Genomic DNA, 17942 nt, shown 5'->3' on the forward strand with positions numbered 1-17942 from the left:
GTATCTCCTTTAGTTATATGACGATATATAGCCTTTGTACGCCATGTATCCACCTGTGATCACCCCACACCTTTGAAGTTGAACTAGCTTTGTTATCTTTTGCTTTAGCCCTCTCTAAATTTGAACAAAAGACTTTGGGAGCAACACCTGCGTTAGCTATATGGTATTATATAACCATTGTACGACATGCCTCTACCTGTTCCTGACACATCACGAACTTATGAGCCAGTAACAACACGACTAGATTCTAATCACATGATGCTATAGCCAGTGGACCACATTACAATTTGGAGCTTTCTCAGTGTGGTTGTGAATTTTTCCACTGTTGCAGTTTTTTCCAAAATGCCAAAGCACGAAATGTTTGATGATATAAGACGACCAAACGTAACTTTCTACAGACGTCTGAGCCATAGTAGCACAGTTCGTGTTTATTGTCACGAATTCGAGCCACATGTTACGATTGAGACGACTAATACGCACATGATGCTATCCAGAAACCAGTGGGAAGAATTCAAAAACAAAATGACTGATATCTTGCTTTCCGTAAGAGCCAGATCTAAAGATGAAATCCATCTACCGGGGATCCGAATCAATACAGATGTTGGTGCTTGTGATTTCTATTGGAAACAATTCTCGCTATCTGCAGAACGACGAATGACTCTCCACCTTTCTGAACTTGAAGCTATATCTAATAGAATCATAGACATAGATTCTTTTCTTCAACGTCTAGAAGACGAAAAACCCGCATTTCTGTTAATGCAATCAGTTATACTTGAGCATCTTGATTGTGTTAGAGAACGTATAAAGAACGATGTGTTTACTGGCTCTATCGATGTTTCGTTTAACGACGTGTATGCATACTTTGTAAGAAATGCTGAACCATCTACAAGTGTTAAAATTTTTTCTGCTAAGTGCTCGAAAGAAGGTGTAGTTACTGAGTTCAACGATTATGCTTTGTACAATGCTGTAGTTTCGATGATCGAAGAACTTCAAACTGCTTACACTATGAAATATACGAAGTATCCGTTCTGATCAAAGCAATGTGCATATGTAAGTTTTTGTGTTGATTTTTTGTGATTAGTAACAACATCTGTAAAACTTACCAATAAAAACATGTCTATTTGAAAAATATTGTCTGTCTTTTTTCTTAGAAAGTAGAAATTAAGTTTTAATTTTCCATTAATCAATAACCTTTTTTAAAAAAATTGAGAATTTACTTTTAGGAAAGAAATGATTTCGAATATAGATTTTTAAAAAAAAAATTCAAAGTTGTGGAAAGAATCTGAAGAAGGTAAATAAATATATATACACATCAATACATTTTACTTTTCAGGTTTTTTTTTTTTTTTTTTTTCAAGATAGACTAAGCATCAGGATACAAAATTGAACTTGAAGTGGAACCATCATAAATAGTTATGGGTAAAAATATATACATATAAAAATTTAACCATCAAAAAAACACATAACATAACATTAAACATATAAAAATACTTAATTTTTCAGCTTTTCAACTTGCAGAATAGATCGGTAGATGGCGACACAGTTTCTTGTTAGTTACGATGTCTTGGCAATCTCCGTTCAAGAAGTATTGTGACACCAAGTATCCGTATGTGAGAAAAAAATATATATATTTAAATAAAATCCTTAATTTCAACTTTCAGAATGACACGCTAGATGGCGACACAGTTTCTTGGTTGTTACGATGTCGTGGCAATCTCCGTTCAAGAAGTATGTAGGGAAAAAAAAATATATATATATATATTTAAATAAAATCTTTTAATTTTCAGCTTTCAGATTGCTTCCACAGATGGCGCCACATATTGCAAAGCCACTGAAATATATTTAAACGGCAAAGTCATAGCTACCTAGGAAAAAAAAAAAAAAAAAAAACATTTAAACACCTTAAATAAAATAAAATCTTTGATTTCAGCTTTCAGAATGACTCGCTAGATGGCGGCACTGTTTCGTGGGCTTCTGTTGTCGTGGCCATCGTCGGGCTCGAACTTTTGTGACCCCCCAAGTGCCCGTATGTCTACAGCGTCCACGTTTTTCCCGCCAAAACCTTTGTCTTGGGGAATGTCTACTGCTCTATTTTCTTGTGTGTGTGTGTGTGTGTGTGTGTGTGTGCGTGCGCGAGCGAGCGCAAGAGCTCGGGCTTGTGTGTGTGTGCGTGCGCGAACCCACAATTCATTGCGCACCCTCCAAAGCCACCTTGAAAACCAACGCGGCAAAAACAGACGATTTCTACGGCATCAACAGACCAGAAAATCACCGGTAGACTCAGAGTCGAAGTCGGTTTATACCCCCAAACCAATCAGAACATCGGTTCATATCCCCCTCCAATCAGAACAAGGCGAAATACAACTTCCTACGTCACACTCACACCACTCTTAACTATAAGAGCTACATTTACACATATTCTTACAACTGAAAGGGTAGCCGTGGGGATAAGCACCGGACCACCAGTAGCAACGACATGGGTTCGAGCCTGGGTAAAGAAAAAAAAAATTTCAATTTAATGGCGAAAATAAGTGGCGCCATCTAGCGGGCGAAATAAGAACTAAAAATATTTTTCCGCAACTAAGCCTCGGCGCAACCGCTAAACCTAAACCTCGGCTCGCTTCACCGGCAGACGCTCAAAACCTAAACGGCAAAACAAGCGACAGACGCTGCAGCACGCACGAAAATTGACGCCAAAATTCATAGAGCTGTACTCGGTTAGAACCCCAACCTTATACTACTAGAATCCAATATTGGTATACCTGCAGTCAGAGGGCTGCGACTAAGTAACTGTCTTATTTCTTTGCTGTTCATAAGGAGTAATCAAACGGGATTTCTCTCTGATGCGAAATCTCCAAGACGCTCTCAAATTCCGCTAACAATATAACTGTTGCAGTGTGATGTCTTTAGCAAATTTAAACTAAACACTCAGATTTCCAGTACATCTTTGCTCGAAATGAGGGGCATTTGGCTCACCGCTCGCTGTTAATTCGACTACATAGGGTGTATATCCACCAGAAAACTCATTTATAGTAATGTTGTTTGATCGCTGTGCGCAATGGGTAATGCATCAAAAAGCACAAAGTATTCGCGAGTATAGTGTTTTCTGCATAATCTTGTGTGAAAGGTCTAGCTGAGATTTGTTCTGAATCGATATTAAATCGCTAGAAAATTTAAATTGAATTGTTTGAAATTAAAAGGGTTTTTATCGTAATTTCCATTAAACGAGGGCTGTCAACAATTTCATGATTCGGAATTTGGCCCATAATTAGGTTATCTCTTGTTATATTTCGAAGACCCTTATTAACCATTAAAGTTTTTAATTTGACGCGTGTGATATGGTAATTCGCATTGGCTTTCAGAAGCACATGTGCGTGTGCTACTGAATAGGAGAGGATACCTTGATCTTTCTCACAAAGAGAATCGCGTCTTCAAAAATTATTTTTAACTTTTTAGAGGGCTCTGCCGAAATTAAAGAAAAATTCGCTTTTAGCATGAATTAATCTCAATTTCATATTAACTTGATTCAGCAAATACTTATCTTAATGAAAGAGATCTAAATGCAGTCTACACAATAATTCAACTGCTTTCGACCCAGCAACAGCTTTCTGTCACTGGAGAAGTCCTGTTTTAGCGGTCATGTTTTCGAATGTTACCGCCGAAGAATCGCTGTCATGGTAATACTGGGTCATACTGGGTAAATCTGGGTAACTAAATGTGTCTTTTTTGCATCGTTTCCGTAGTTCAATAGGGTCTCCAAATAACTGCAGTACAGGTACAGGTTAGGTGATTGGCTTACTAGGGTATCTTGTAAATACAAATCAACCTGACTGAAAAGTGAATGCAACCAAAGGTTTCAGGGTCAACCTTGGCCTCGGCTTTGAGCTCCGTTCCTTTGCTTAAAATTTTCACTTCCAAATAAAGCAATGTTCCTGAAAGATCCAAGTTATGCTGGCTGCCAGCGATGTAAAAATCGAGAGGTCCTGTATTCAGACTTGACAGTATCTGCGCATTCTCGCACACATTGTGCAGTGAAACCTCTCAACCAGGCTCACTTTCGTGTCACCATACGAAGAAAACAGATGAACACCTTCCCTTTTCATTAAATCACGAACATGTTTATTCCAGAACTCTTTTATTTTATCGGTCTGTAAATAGTAAGGTGGAGAACCAGCATGAAACATCTTTGATAAAGTCTGTGCAACCTCTAATCCGCACTTAGTTTTTAGGAGAACCATTCATGCGAACTGGCTGAATCAATCAGTCATGGATAAAAGAGATTTGAATCCATCATTTTGATAGCTGCCGTAAAGTGCTCTTTTCGTGCAAAAAGTTGACTGGGGAGACACAAAATAAATCCAGTTCGGAAGAAAGGCGCTCGGTCATCATCGAAGATATCTCTTGTTCTGTGCCTCTTAGTACAAATGACCTTTCTTCTCTGACGAGATCTCCGTTTTATACCGATCCCGACCTGTCGATCGAAGAAATCTTAGTCTTATGCATCAAATTAATTCCGTTTCTTTAAACTGCACTTTTCTGGATTTGTGAATGTCTTGATCACTAATGACATCTCCAGGGATCCCTGCACCGACTCTTTAAACTTCTCTTCTGACCATCTTTGCTACCGGTTTTACAAAAGGTGTAACAAATTTAAAAATCGATCTAAACAGTCTGCCCACTCTGTTTCCCCTCTGAAAGGCAGGACCCCGAAATACAGTTGGAATTCCAAACGCGGCTTGCTGGCTGTAGTTTTCATGGTAAGGAGACAGTGCCATCTCTTCACCTGAAGTGAAGCTTCAACATTGTTTTCCCAGAACGAAATGTCAACCTCTAACCAGTGTCGGCTCTTATGTCGATTTCAATATTTTGAAAATCTTTTACTGCAAGGGGTTAATAATTGATGGAGGTGTGTATCTTCGTAATAGTATCTGAATTATTATATATGTGGCAGGAATAACTATAAGCAAAAGCGAATAAATGTCGCCGACTACATAAGGAGAAATGATATTAGAATATATGTACAATCCGTAGACACCTTTTCTAATATCAATCGAATATTTGCCTTTAACCGTGCCTTTAAATTCGGGTCCGATTCTATTTTCTTCAAAACCTAGGAGCTGCCAGAGACCGAGATGGGATTTGGGAAAATACAGACAGACATCGTCTGATACACTGACCTTGACTTTTCTATCTGCGCCCTGTGCAAATAAACATCTGATGGCTTTTTCGAGAACGCTAAGCAGTTCTTTCACAGTTTGGTAATATCTACATGGAATGCTGACTAATTTCTTTTCGTGATACGTGGCTTTCAACTGTTTACGAATATTAAATTTTTTACCAAATGCAGTTTTCGCAGGTGGCATCAGATGTAATAATAGACATTGCCTACAGTTTGCCATTCGTTGTCAGAAATCTCAATCTTTCTCTTTTTATTCGTGTCTTTCTATCACTGAGATAATCTTCCTCATCGATATGAATCAAACCGTCTCCTGAATATGGATGTTACAATAGAGAATGCAGATCGTTTGGAATGTAAATAGAATGTTCACCTTTTACAAAAATAACAAAATGCTTGTTTACACCCCTCGGCTCTGCAACAAAAATAATGTACGACCTCAGCGCATCCAGAATTACATCCGTAAGCTGCTCTACTAATGCTTCTTTCGTTCCAGGCGAATCCAGGTGCGCTTTCACGGTACGTTCAAAATTAATGCTGGGCATCAAAAAATTCCTCGAGAACAATCTTATTAAATGCATCGTCGATATTGTCAAATTCCGATGGCAAAATGGCTTTGGCAAAGCCCACAGTCCACTCTCCATGTCCTAGATTGACAGGATGGGGTAGTCTCAAAGTATAGTGTGATTCTGTGTTTTCTGGAAAAACACCCATGCTGGCAGAACTAAGCAGAATTACGTATTCCATAACTAAAATAATATGGGATTAGTCTGTCAGCCAACCTTCTAAAAATTGTAGTGATGAAAGATCTTTACACATAAACAGCGACCGACTCTTATACAGCGAAAGAACTTCTGCCAAATCCACTCTCGACAATGCGATGACTAAATGAATAATTGTTCTGCTTCCATCACAGCTTATACATCTGCTTGTGTGTCTCTGGAAATAGTGGGGAGGAAAGTTAGTCTGCCATTCTGAAGAATGTGCTCTAGAGTCTAGATGCATCCTGTCTCGTGTTATGAAAGTCACCGTCCGATATTCCAAGCAAGAACTGGAGCTGCTTGACTCTTCTTTGCAACTGACTCTATCTGAAATCCAGTGTCCATATCGGTTTTTACTAGATGGGACAACAAAAATTTCAGGAGCGGTGATGGCAAAGTTTACACGCTTTTTCAACTGACTTCTGCAAGGAAACGACTCTCAATTCCCTTTATCGTCGGATCCAGGTAGAATTATGAGAAGTAAACACACGGATGTCGAAAATATTACCACACACTCTGAGTCGTTTGTTGTAACTAATTCGTTCGGAAAACGGACAATTCCCTACATTGATATCCATAGAGGGAGTTGCAATCAGTACTACAAGCACTGTAAATCATACTGCACATAAAATGATTATAAACGATGCAATTCGGATTCGTTTATCTGGCTCTGGTCTGCATACGATCGCCATTTCACAAACATTTGTCTCTTGCCACTATACACTCTGCTCTTCAATACTCGATCAATGACATAAAATTTGGGGCTGTCTACTTTTTGCAGTTATTTCGAATAAAACGATCCAGAAATACTATTATATGTTTCAACTAGCTGATAAGTCACAGGTATCGTTCACTACAAAGATTTCTTCTGGCCAATTGCAAGTCGCACCTTTTCAAAAGTTGATTTTTGGCGTGAAACAATGCGAACAACATCATCTTTGACAAACAATGATCGTCCAGGAGGTGGGAGTGTGTTATATAAGTGCCTCCACACTTCTGATTCATTAGAAAAATTGACATCAGCCAGCGCCATGATTATTGTTCTGTAATTAGTTTTGTTTTAAATACATATATAGTTATAGTTATTACCCAGTTTATTAACAAAACAAATCATAATAAAATATAATAAGATAAAACCAGTAGCTTTCGGGATGCGTGTCCCTTTGTCAACTGACAATTTAATACAAATTTTGAATACAATACAACGAGCAAAGTGGCACGTTAATCATGCGTCATTGTTGTTGCACGGACGTGTGCTGCTTCTACGCCACTGATCATCCAGCAATAAAACGGTAGTTTCCAGGATGGGATGTAGACGCATGCCTTTCTGGCGATTTAATGCCTTAGAATTGTTTATTATGTTGAGTGACTCTAGCCATAGGCGGTGGCGAAAGTGTCGTGAGTGGTCCACTATCTCAAAGTCGCGTTTGGGGTCAAGATCGTGGTTGGTGACCCAAAAATGTTCTGCGACCGCGGACTGGTCAGTTTCGGCAAGCCAGATTGCTCTGTCGTGTTCTGTGAGGCGATAGTGGAGACGTCTTGATGTCTCCCCTATGTAGCAACTGTTACAGTCTCTGCAGGTGATACGATACGCCACATTGCTGCGTAAGACAGGTGTGACAGCGGTCTTCACGTTGGAGACAAGTGACCGTAGGTTCCTGCAGGGTAATTGCACACATTTGATGTTGTAGATTCTAAGGACCTTCGAGATGCGTCCTGACACTCCTGGATAATACGGAATGTAGGCGGACGATATACCGACCTGCTTCGGAGGTCTTGGTTTGGATGTGAGTTCTTCTGCCTGTAACAGGCATCTGCTTAGTACATGGGGTGGATAACCGCATCTGGTTAAGTCCGTCTTCACGCCGGAGATCTCGTTACGCCTAATTGTGTCGGTGCTGGAATGGCTCCAAGCCCTGGAGAATAGGGTGCGGGCAGTGCTATTGAGATGGCTTGGTGCGTGGCCGGACCCGTAGTTGGTGAATTGACCGCACCACATGGGTTTGCGGTATACTGAGGTCTCTAGACGTGGGCCTACGCAATGTACCAGGACGTCTAGAAACGGGAGCGAACCGTTCACCTCTGATTCTATGGTAAACTTGATGAAATTAGATAGGGAGTTGAGATATTCCAGCCGTGTAGTTTCAGAACCCCTTGGTATTACGGTAAAGATATCGTCAACATATCTACACCATGTTGTAATAGGTGTAGGTGGGTTCTGGTGTATCTGCTCCTCCAGGTCTTCCATGGCGATGTTAGACTTCCACTCTACAAACAAGTGCAAGGGCACCCATAGCAGTGCCATGCACTTGTTTGTAGAGTGAGTCTTCAAAGGTGAAGATGCTGCTTGATAAGCATAGGTTGAGGACGGTACAGATGTCATCAGTGGATAGTGATGTCCTGGATTGGAGGCTTAAGTCGTTCTCGAGGAGCCTTCTGGCGCAGTGCACTGCCTGTTGGACGGGAATTGAAGTGAATAGAGAAACCACGTCGAATGATGCCATGATCGAGTTGTCAGGGATAGAAATGTCCTTAATGAGGTGGATGAACTCACTGCTGTTTTTAACGGTGTGCGATGTATTACCTATAAGAGGTGAGAGGAGGCGCGCGATATGTTTGGACAGTTCATACGTTGGGGTAATGCAGCAAGACAACTATAGGTCTGAGGGGAATATCCGGTTTGTGGATCTTTGGTAATCCGTAGAATTGCGGTAGTTGGCAGCCAGTAGCACGTAGAAGATGCTGAGTTGTGGTCGTGATCTTCTTATCTTTAAGCCATGTGTGCACTAGTTTATTGACATGTGTCTCTAGACGTTTCAAGAATATCAATATAATGATATGTGTTTTTGTGAGAAAAATATCTACACATTCTCGCACACATTGTACGATGAAACCTCTCAACCAGGTTCACTTTCGTGTCGCCATACGAAGAAAACAAATGAACACCTTCCCTTTTCATTAAATCACAAACATGTTTATTCCAGAACTCTTTTCCTTTATCGGTCTGTCAATAGTAAGGTGGAGAACCGGCGTGAAACACCTTTGATAAAGACTGTGCAACGTCTAATCCTCACTTAGTTTTTAGGGGAACCATCCATGCGAACCAGCTGAAGCAATCAATCACGGATAAAAGATATTTGAATCTCTCATTGAAATTTGCCATTCAAGTCAAATCAACAAGATCACATTGATACCGGTGTGTAATATCACTTACAACCTTTCGTTATCGTTTGAAACGATGTGTCATAGGTCTACGTAGTGTATAAGCAGCTTGTGACTGAAGCCACGGTTTCATGATAGAAGGGCTGATGCTAACGGCATTCCGGTAAAGGCAGGTTGTCCCGCAAAACTCCCTTGCTTTATGGGGGTATAATAAGTTCTGGACAGTCGTTCATTCATTACAAACTGACGCTGAAATAGCTTAAGCACAGTATATATATATATATATATATATATATAGTCAAAGAAAGGTTTTGTGTAATCAATTGGCCAACACGAAATAAAAAACACTGCATCCCTGCAACTGGTTTGTACGAGTTTTGAATTGTAAGCTCAAGTTCTTCGATTAATGCATTTTTTCATAAAATCCGTGAGAATGAAAAGAAAATTCCTCCCACTTAAGGTGCGACAATCGTAGCCCAATTTCACACAAACTTGCTTCAGAGACTATGCTAAAATCTCTACCATAATTTTAAAAACCTGCGTGTTCCCGCGCAAAACTTCTAGATAACTGCTAATGCAGATAGCACGAGAAATTATGGTAGAAATGCCATCGATGTCGACTTCAACAACTTTATCTTGAAGGGAGAAATGAACACCATCCTCGCTTGCTACTACATGGGAAGCCCCACCAGGAATAACGTCTGCTTTTCTACCATCATGTAAGCATCTTCTAAGAGTACGAAGGTGCGATTTCATAACGTCCCACACGTCCGCAGATAAAGAAATAATAGTATTGCGTGATTCTATGGAGATTTCAGGATTGAACTCGCTAAGGGAAACATGGAATTGAACTCCTCTTGACAACACAAACTGCAAACTTATACGAGACAGCGAAAAAACAAACTCAAGTCACTAAATAAAAAATGCACTCTGAAATTTTTCTATTCGAATGTGTCTCGATTAGAAAAATTATATATACTCTAGAACTATTTTTTACTACGCCGTGCTACACTGGGACGGCCTGCGACGACACACATTCTGCTTCACCCATTGTTCTTGAACTGGAGGGTGGGGCTACGGTGATCTGCATTATTGAGTGGGGAGGGTGACCCCATGTGTGTTAATGCTTAAGCCTCTATTAGCGAGAGCTCCTGGTTGCCATCTACAGCCTTCGGCAGTAGCTTCGTCACCGCCACCGCCACCACTTGCTATGCTAGGCGCATCTCAACGTCTAGGGCCACACTCACAGTCATAGCTGAGGTTACTTGCCGCTTAAGCTTCTCTTTAGCGAGCGCTAATTGGGCGCACTCTACGCTTCTGGCAGTAATTGCCTTGCAGCGACCACCTGCTTTTCACAGCATTCACACAAATGCAACAGCGCGCCCCTATCTACGCAAATGCGCTGAGGAACCCACCTACTGTAATAAATATACCAGCCAAGGAACAACCAGGGAAAAAAACGCTACTACCAACGCCTAACCTTGTAATATTAAGACCCAAAAACACAGAGGAAATTGGTACAAGTGACGAAATCAAAAACAAATTAATAAGCACTATGAAGGACGACTTCCACCAAACAAGAACAAGAGGAATACGCAAACTGAGGAGAGTAGGACTCGTGATCGAAACCGAGTCAAAGCGAGAGATGCAAGAGATAATTGAAAACCCCAAGATTGCTGCCTCGGGCCTAACAGCTGAGCCACCAAAAAGGAAAGGTCCGGCTATAATAATTTATGACGTAGACAAGGATGTCACACCTAACCAAATAGCATCTGAGCTGTACCACAGGAACTTACAGAGCAAAGTCCCGGGAAAGGACCCACAAGAAACAGTAATACCCAAATACTTCATACAAGCGAGAAATGGAATAAATAAAAAGTGGGTAGTTGAGCTTACCCCGGAGGCCTGGAAGGTCCTGAAAGACCAAACAAGGGTTTTCATTGAATGGGGAAGCTACCGCTATCACGAACGAGTAATCATACCGAAATGCTACCGTTGCTGCAAGTTTGGCCACATGACACACACGTGTGCACAACCACCCCAACAGTGGCCACTGCTCTGAAAAGGGCCATGATTTTAACGCTTGCCCCTACAAAGATAAGGAACCCACCTGCGTTAACTGCAAGACTATGAAATTAGACCACAAGCACTCACTTAGGGACCCGAAATGCCCTTCATACCAACGAACCAAGACCTATATATACCAAAGCAGGATCAACTATGGGAACGAAAATTAAGAATTATAACACAAATATGCTGAAAATAATCCAAATTAATGCACAACGGGCCAAAGCAGTGGCTGACCAGATACCGACCAAAGCCGAAGACGAAAACTTGGATGCCATTATAGTACAGAAACCATATACACATCTAAAGCGGGTCGCAGGATACCCACACAATTACAAGGTGATCCACACGGATGAAAACACCCCATGGGCTGCCGTTCTGATAAGAAACGCCAACATCAGCGAAACTAAAGTCACACAGCTGTGTACTCCATCAGCTGCTTGTGCACAACTTGGCACAGCATTAGGATCTCTATATGTCGTGGCACTCTACTGCAGACTGGGACAAGATATAGTCTTTGCAATCGACTACCTCCGATGCCTACAGGATACCCTACCAAATCAAAGAGTCATCATTGGAGCTGATGTCAACTGTCGCTCCCCGGCATGGCACAGCCTCACCCCAGACAGGCGAGGAACTCGAAATGGACAACTCTTAGAAGACTACCTTGCAGGATCCTATCTAACTGTACTAAATCGACTCCACCATCTGCCAACATTTTCGAGCACCCTCTGGGAGGCCACAATTGATATCTCCCTAGCCACCAGGAGTATGGCCGCACATGTGACTAATTGAAGGATGGAGGAAGCATGGACCACCTCAGACCACCGGGCAAAGACAACTAACAAGAATAACTCAAACAAACCAACCATAAAAGAGATATGCAGTCGCAAATGCAGACTGGACACTGTATAGAGAGCTGCTCATCACGGCAATTAGACACAATCTGGAAAACATAAACCCTCCGAGCGACCCGGATGACCTTCAGAGAGAAACTACAAAATTATTACTGAACATCAGTGATCGAGCGATAAAAAGAAAAAACCCAAAACCTGGCACAGTACCCTGGTGGACACCAGAAATTGCAGTACTAGGACGACAAATGCAAAAAGCAAGAAAAGACTTCCAGAGAGCTCGCAGAACCTGGCCCGAAGATGAGGTGGAGGTCCTGAGACAACATTACAGAGAAGCTAGGAACTTCACACAGACACCATAAAAAAAGTAAAAAGCGTTCCTGGGAGCTCCTAGCGTCTACTTCTGGAAACACTGACCCCTGGGGGCTTAGTCTACAAGGTGATAACCAATAAGCTCCCTAAGGGCGAGGTCATTAGTACTACCAGGACACCAGAGGGAAACCTAACGACCACCCCGGAGCAGTCAATGGGCAACATACTAGATAAAATCTTTAAGGAACCAGCAATATTAACCATGCAAGAACAACACGAAATTTGCAAGGACAAAGCAAACTATAACACCTCGGCAATCGAACCCCCCTTCACCCTGGAGGAGCTCAGTGAGTCTGCCACCAAGATCAGAAATGGCAAATGCCCAGGACTGGACATGATTGAACCAGAGATCTTGAAGAAAACTGCAGAATTTGCACCGCACTTACTACTTACTCTCTATAACAGGTGCCTGGAAACAGGCAAATTCCCCACAGCATGGAAAACAGCAAACACCAAGTTGTTACTTAAAAATCCTAACAAAAAACTCGACTGCCCAGAGTCATATAGACCTATCGCACTGCTCTCAGTGGTCAGCAAACTATATCTATATGAGAGACTGCTGCACAAGCGAATCAAAAACCACTATGAGAGGACAAACCTGGTGGCTAGGAATCAGTTCGGATTTAAGCCGGGTTCCTCCACAGTGGATATACTTGGAAACCCGCTTCGGAAGGCACAGGAATGCATAAAAAATACCTACTAGTCATTTCAATTGATTTTGCCCGGGGCATTCGACTCACTATGGTGGCCAAGCATCCTGGGCAGACTAAGGGCGGCTGCAGTCCCTATCAACCTATACAAGGTAATGGAGGACTATCTATCTTGCAGGAAAGTAGAAATAAATGCCAACTACCAAAAAGTCACAAGATCTGTACACAGGGGCTGCCCTTATCTATGCAAGTGTACTGAGTAATCCACCAATTGTGACACAGATGCCAAGAAATGAACAGCCAAAGAAAAAGACACTCCTCCCAACTCCAAACCTAGTAATACTAAGCCCCAAAAATGCCGAGGAAATAAGAACAAGTGAAGAAATTAAGGCAAAACTAATAAGCACCATGAAGGAAGACCTCAAACAAACCCAAATCAGAGGAATACGCAAGATGAGGAGCATATGACTGGTAATAGAAACCGAGACAAAGCAAGAGATGCCAGGAATAATAGAAAACCCCAAAATAGCCACTTTGGGTCTAACAGCTGAACCACCCAAAAGAAAAGGGCCAGCCATAATAATATACGACGTAGATAAAGACATCGCACCGAACCAGTTAGCGTACGAACTCTACCATAGAAACCTACAGGGTAAAATCCCTAACAAAAATCCACAAGAGATAGCAATGCCCAAATACTCCATTAAAGCGAGGGATGGAATAAACAAAAACTGGGTAGTAGAACTAATTCTGGAAGCCCTGCAAACCCTGAAGAACCAAACAAGGGTGTTTATGGAATGGGGCTGCTACCGATATCGCGAACGTGTGGTCGTTCCGAAGTGCTCCCGCTGCTGCAAGTTCGGTCACACCACGCATACGTGTGCACAAACCACCCCAACATACGGCCACTCCTCAGAAAAAGACCATGAATATAATGCCTGCCCCCCACAAAGATGTGGGACTTACCTGCGTAAACTGTAAGAACTTAAAGCTAGAGTACAAGCATTCACTGAGAAACCCCATGTGTCCCACGTACCAACGAGCCAAGAATTTATACCAAAGTAAGATTAACTATGGGGACGAAAATTAAAGCTTACAACACAAATATACTAAAAATAATTCATATAAATGCGCAGAGGGCTAGAGTAGTAGCCGACCAGATCCAGGTTAAAGCTGAAGAGGAAAACGCGGATGTCATCATATTACAGTTGCCCTAATCGCATGGGAAACGGGTTGTAGGCTACCCACTCACTTACAAAGTGATACACACAGTTGAAGACACCCCATGGGCTGCTGTCCTGATAAGGAACAGCAATATCACAGTGACTAAAATCACGCAGTTCTGCACGGAATGGGTCGCCTGTGCCCAACTAAATACAGCTTTAGGGAATCTGTACGTTGTTGGCACTCTATTGTAGACCAGGACAACAGATAGATTTTGCAATCGACTATCTTCAATGCCTGCAGGACATCCTACCAAACCAAAAAATCATCACAGGAGCTGACGTGAACTGTCGATCCCCGACATGGCACAGTACTACTCCTGGCAGGCGTGGAACCCAAAATGGCCAACTTCGTGAGGATTACTTGGCAGGATCACAGCTGACAGTGTTAAATCAACCTCACCACTTGCCAACCTTTTGCAACACCCTCTGAGAGGCTACGATTGATGTATCCCTAGCCACTAGGAACTTGGAGGGATTTGTGACTGACTGGAAGGTGGAGGAGGCATGGACTACCTCAGACCACTGTGCAATCACCTTTAAAATAATCAGACAACTGACAACAGTAACACTAACAAACTGACAGAAAAACAGATATGCAATTGCCAAAGCAGACTGGATTTCATTCAAAAACCTGCTCATCACAGCCATAGAAAGCAACCCAGCCAGTATAAACCCACAGAATGACCCGGCTGACCTTCTGAGGGGGACCACAGACCTAATACAAACCATTAGCGATCGAACAATCAAAAGAAAAAACCCAAAACCTGGTGCTGTTCCTTGGGGGAACCCAGAAATAGCCGTGCTTCGACGCCAGATGTAAAAATCTAGGAAAGATTTCCAGAGAGCCCGTAGGACTTGGCCCGCACATGAAGTGGAGGCTTTAAGACAGCGCTATCGAGAAGCCAGAAATCACTATACGGACGCGATACAGAAACGCAAGAAGCATTCCTGGGAGCGTCTAGTATCCACGACAGGAAGAACTGACCTCTGGGGCGTAGTTTACAAGGTCACTACAAAAAACTGCCCAGGGGGGAGGTGATCAGCACCACCAGGATCTCGCAAGGAGACTATACAACCACTTGGGAGCAATCAATGGGTAATATACTCGACAAAATTTTACAGGAACCCGCGACTCTAACTCTGCAAGAACAACATAAGATCTGCGATGAAAATGAAAAATATATCACCCCTGCGCTCGAGCCCCCCCCCCTTCACCCATGAGGAACTCGGCGCGGCTGCTACCAGGATGAAAAACCGCAAAGGCCCGGGACTTGATATGATCGAATCGGAGATACTGGAAAAAATAGTAGAAATTTCCGCGCAAATCCAACTCACCCTCTACAACAGATGTTTGGAAACAGGGAAATTCCCTGCGGCGTGGAAAACTGCAAACACTAAGCTAATTCTGAAAAACCCTACTAAGAACCCAGAATGTCCATCATCATACAGACCCATCGCTCTGCTCTCAGTAGTCAGTAAATTATTCGAGGGCTGCTCCACATACGGATACAGAACCACTACGAAAGGTCAGGCTTGGCACCTAAAAATCAGTTTGGCTTTAAGTCAGGATTCTCTATGGTGGATACCCTTGGAGATCTGCTTAGGAAAGCACAAGAGTGCAGGAAAAAATATCTATTGGTCATTTCATTCGATTTTGCCAGGGCGTTCGACTCACTTTGGTGGCCGAGCGTCCTGAACAGACTGAGAGAAGCTGCAGTAGCAATCAACTTATACAAAGCAATGGAAGACTACCTTTCAGGCAGAAGAGTGGAAATAAATACAAATTATCAAAAAATCACAATAAACATACATAGGGGATGTCCACAGGGGTCTGTCTTGGGTCCTCTCATATGGAGAGGACGATTTCCTGTGCCAGGACTTGGGGCTGACTGAGGCCCAGGCCTTTGCGGATGATCTCATTGTTACTATTGAGGCAGATTGCAAAGTCCAAATGGAAAACTTCGGTAATCAGGTAATGCAGAAATTATAATACTGGGCCACAAAAAACCAGCTAAAAATTGCACCGACGAAAACCATATCCATCTTGCTGAAGGGAACTCTTCAGGAACAGCGTCCGCCCCAAATAAAAATAAATGGCCTGACCATCAAACTCACCAAGCAAATGAAGTAGTTAGGAGTTATCTTAGATAATAACCTATCCTTCATACCTCACCTGAAACACATAAGAATGAAAATAAGAAGATACTCAGCCCTAGTGGCTAGGATTACGAGGAAGGAATTTGAACTGAAAAAACGAACCCTAATGCTATATTATAAGTCAACCTTCATCCTAGCAATAATCTACGCAGCTGCAGTATGGTACACCAAAACATCACTTGTAGCCAACAAGAAAATCCTGGATATGACACATAGGACCATCCTATTGACAACCACAAGAGCTTGCCGGACGATAAGCACACCTGCACTGCAGGTGCTTGCTGGAGCGCTACCCCTGGATTTAGAAGCTGTGAAAGCATTACTGCTCTACCTGCACTCAATGGGAGTGGCCGCAAATCAAAGGGAGTGGACTTCACAATCAACCAAGCAAGCAGTCAAAAAACGGAAAGAGCACGACTACAGACCTACCTCCTTCAGAAGTGGCATCAAAGATGGACAGAGACGACAAAGGGCGAGATCACTCGTAAATTCTTTCCAGAACTGAACAAAATATACCCAAGGCAACCGGGTTGGTTCTTCCCGGGCTTGCACCTGACCTCGTTACTCACAGGACATGGACCCCTCAACCAGATACTGTTTGGCTTCGGCCTCGCCAAAGACCCAAATTGCACGTGCGGGAAGGTCGAAAGCTGGGACCACCTGCTTTACGACTGCCCACAATACGAAGACCTCAGATGCACCCTCATCACGAAAATCCATTACCTCCCCAAAGGACTTGAACAACACTTCATTGACACGGAAGAGGAGTAACGCGCGCTCTCCCAGTATGTACAGGACCTCTTCACAAGGAGAAGGGTGTTAATTGACATACATCGAGACCGATAGTATAGTAACATAAATCGCATAAGACAGAGATAACTCCTGGAAAAGTAAACTGTGGAAGAAAAGAAAATGAAAGGAAAAGAAAGGAATAAAGAAAAGAAGAAGGGAAAAAGAAGAAGAAAAGAGAATCAACGAAAAAAAAAAAAAGGACAGGGATTGTCTCATGAGTGTCCCAATCTGAATCAAGTGGACAAGAATAGAGACAACAAACAACAAACTGCAGCCTAGCCCCCAAAGCCTCGCGGCAGCCTCAAGAGGGTACCATAGCCACCTTCTCCTTTAAACCCTACTCCCCGGGGAGACGATTCTCTCGTCGCCCCCCCTCATTTCTACTCTGGTGGGGCATGGGCATGCCACACTGAAACTTGGGGTTGTCTTCCCTATTGGCTCCATACTTCTGTCTTTCTCCCCCCAGTCTTCAGCTCGCACCCTCTCTATCTTCACGCTAGCGAAGCCCCACACACCTAAATTTAAATACATCCAAAATATCTTCACCCACGTTCTGGCCCAACTCAAGCGACGTCAACCCCACGATTGACGTTGGTATGTGTACGCACGTTGTGTGTACATATGTGCCGTTTCCGGTTATGGGTTGCTATGCGATTCACATTCCTTTATATGTTACCTCCCCTAAATGTTTGTACCAATATTTCTTAGACACCCTGTAACCATAT

The sequence above is a fragment of the Mastigoproctus giganteus genome, chromosome 2 (assembly GCF_048544385.1).
Source record: "Mastigoproctus giganteus isolate SK-2022 chromosome 2, ASM4854438v1, whole genome shotgun sequence".
Taxonomy (NCBI): Eukaryota; Metazoa; Arthropoda; class Arachnida; order Uropygi; family Thelyphonidae; genus Mastigoproctus; species Mastigoproctus giganteus.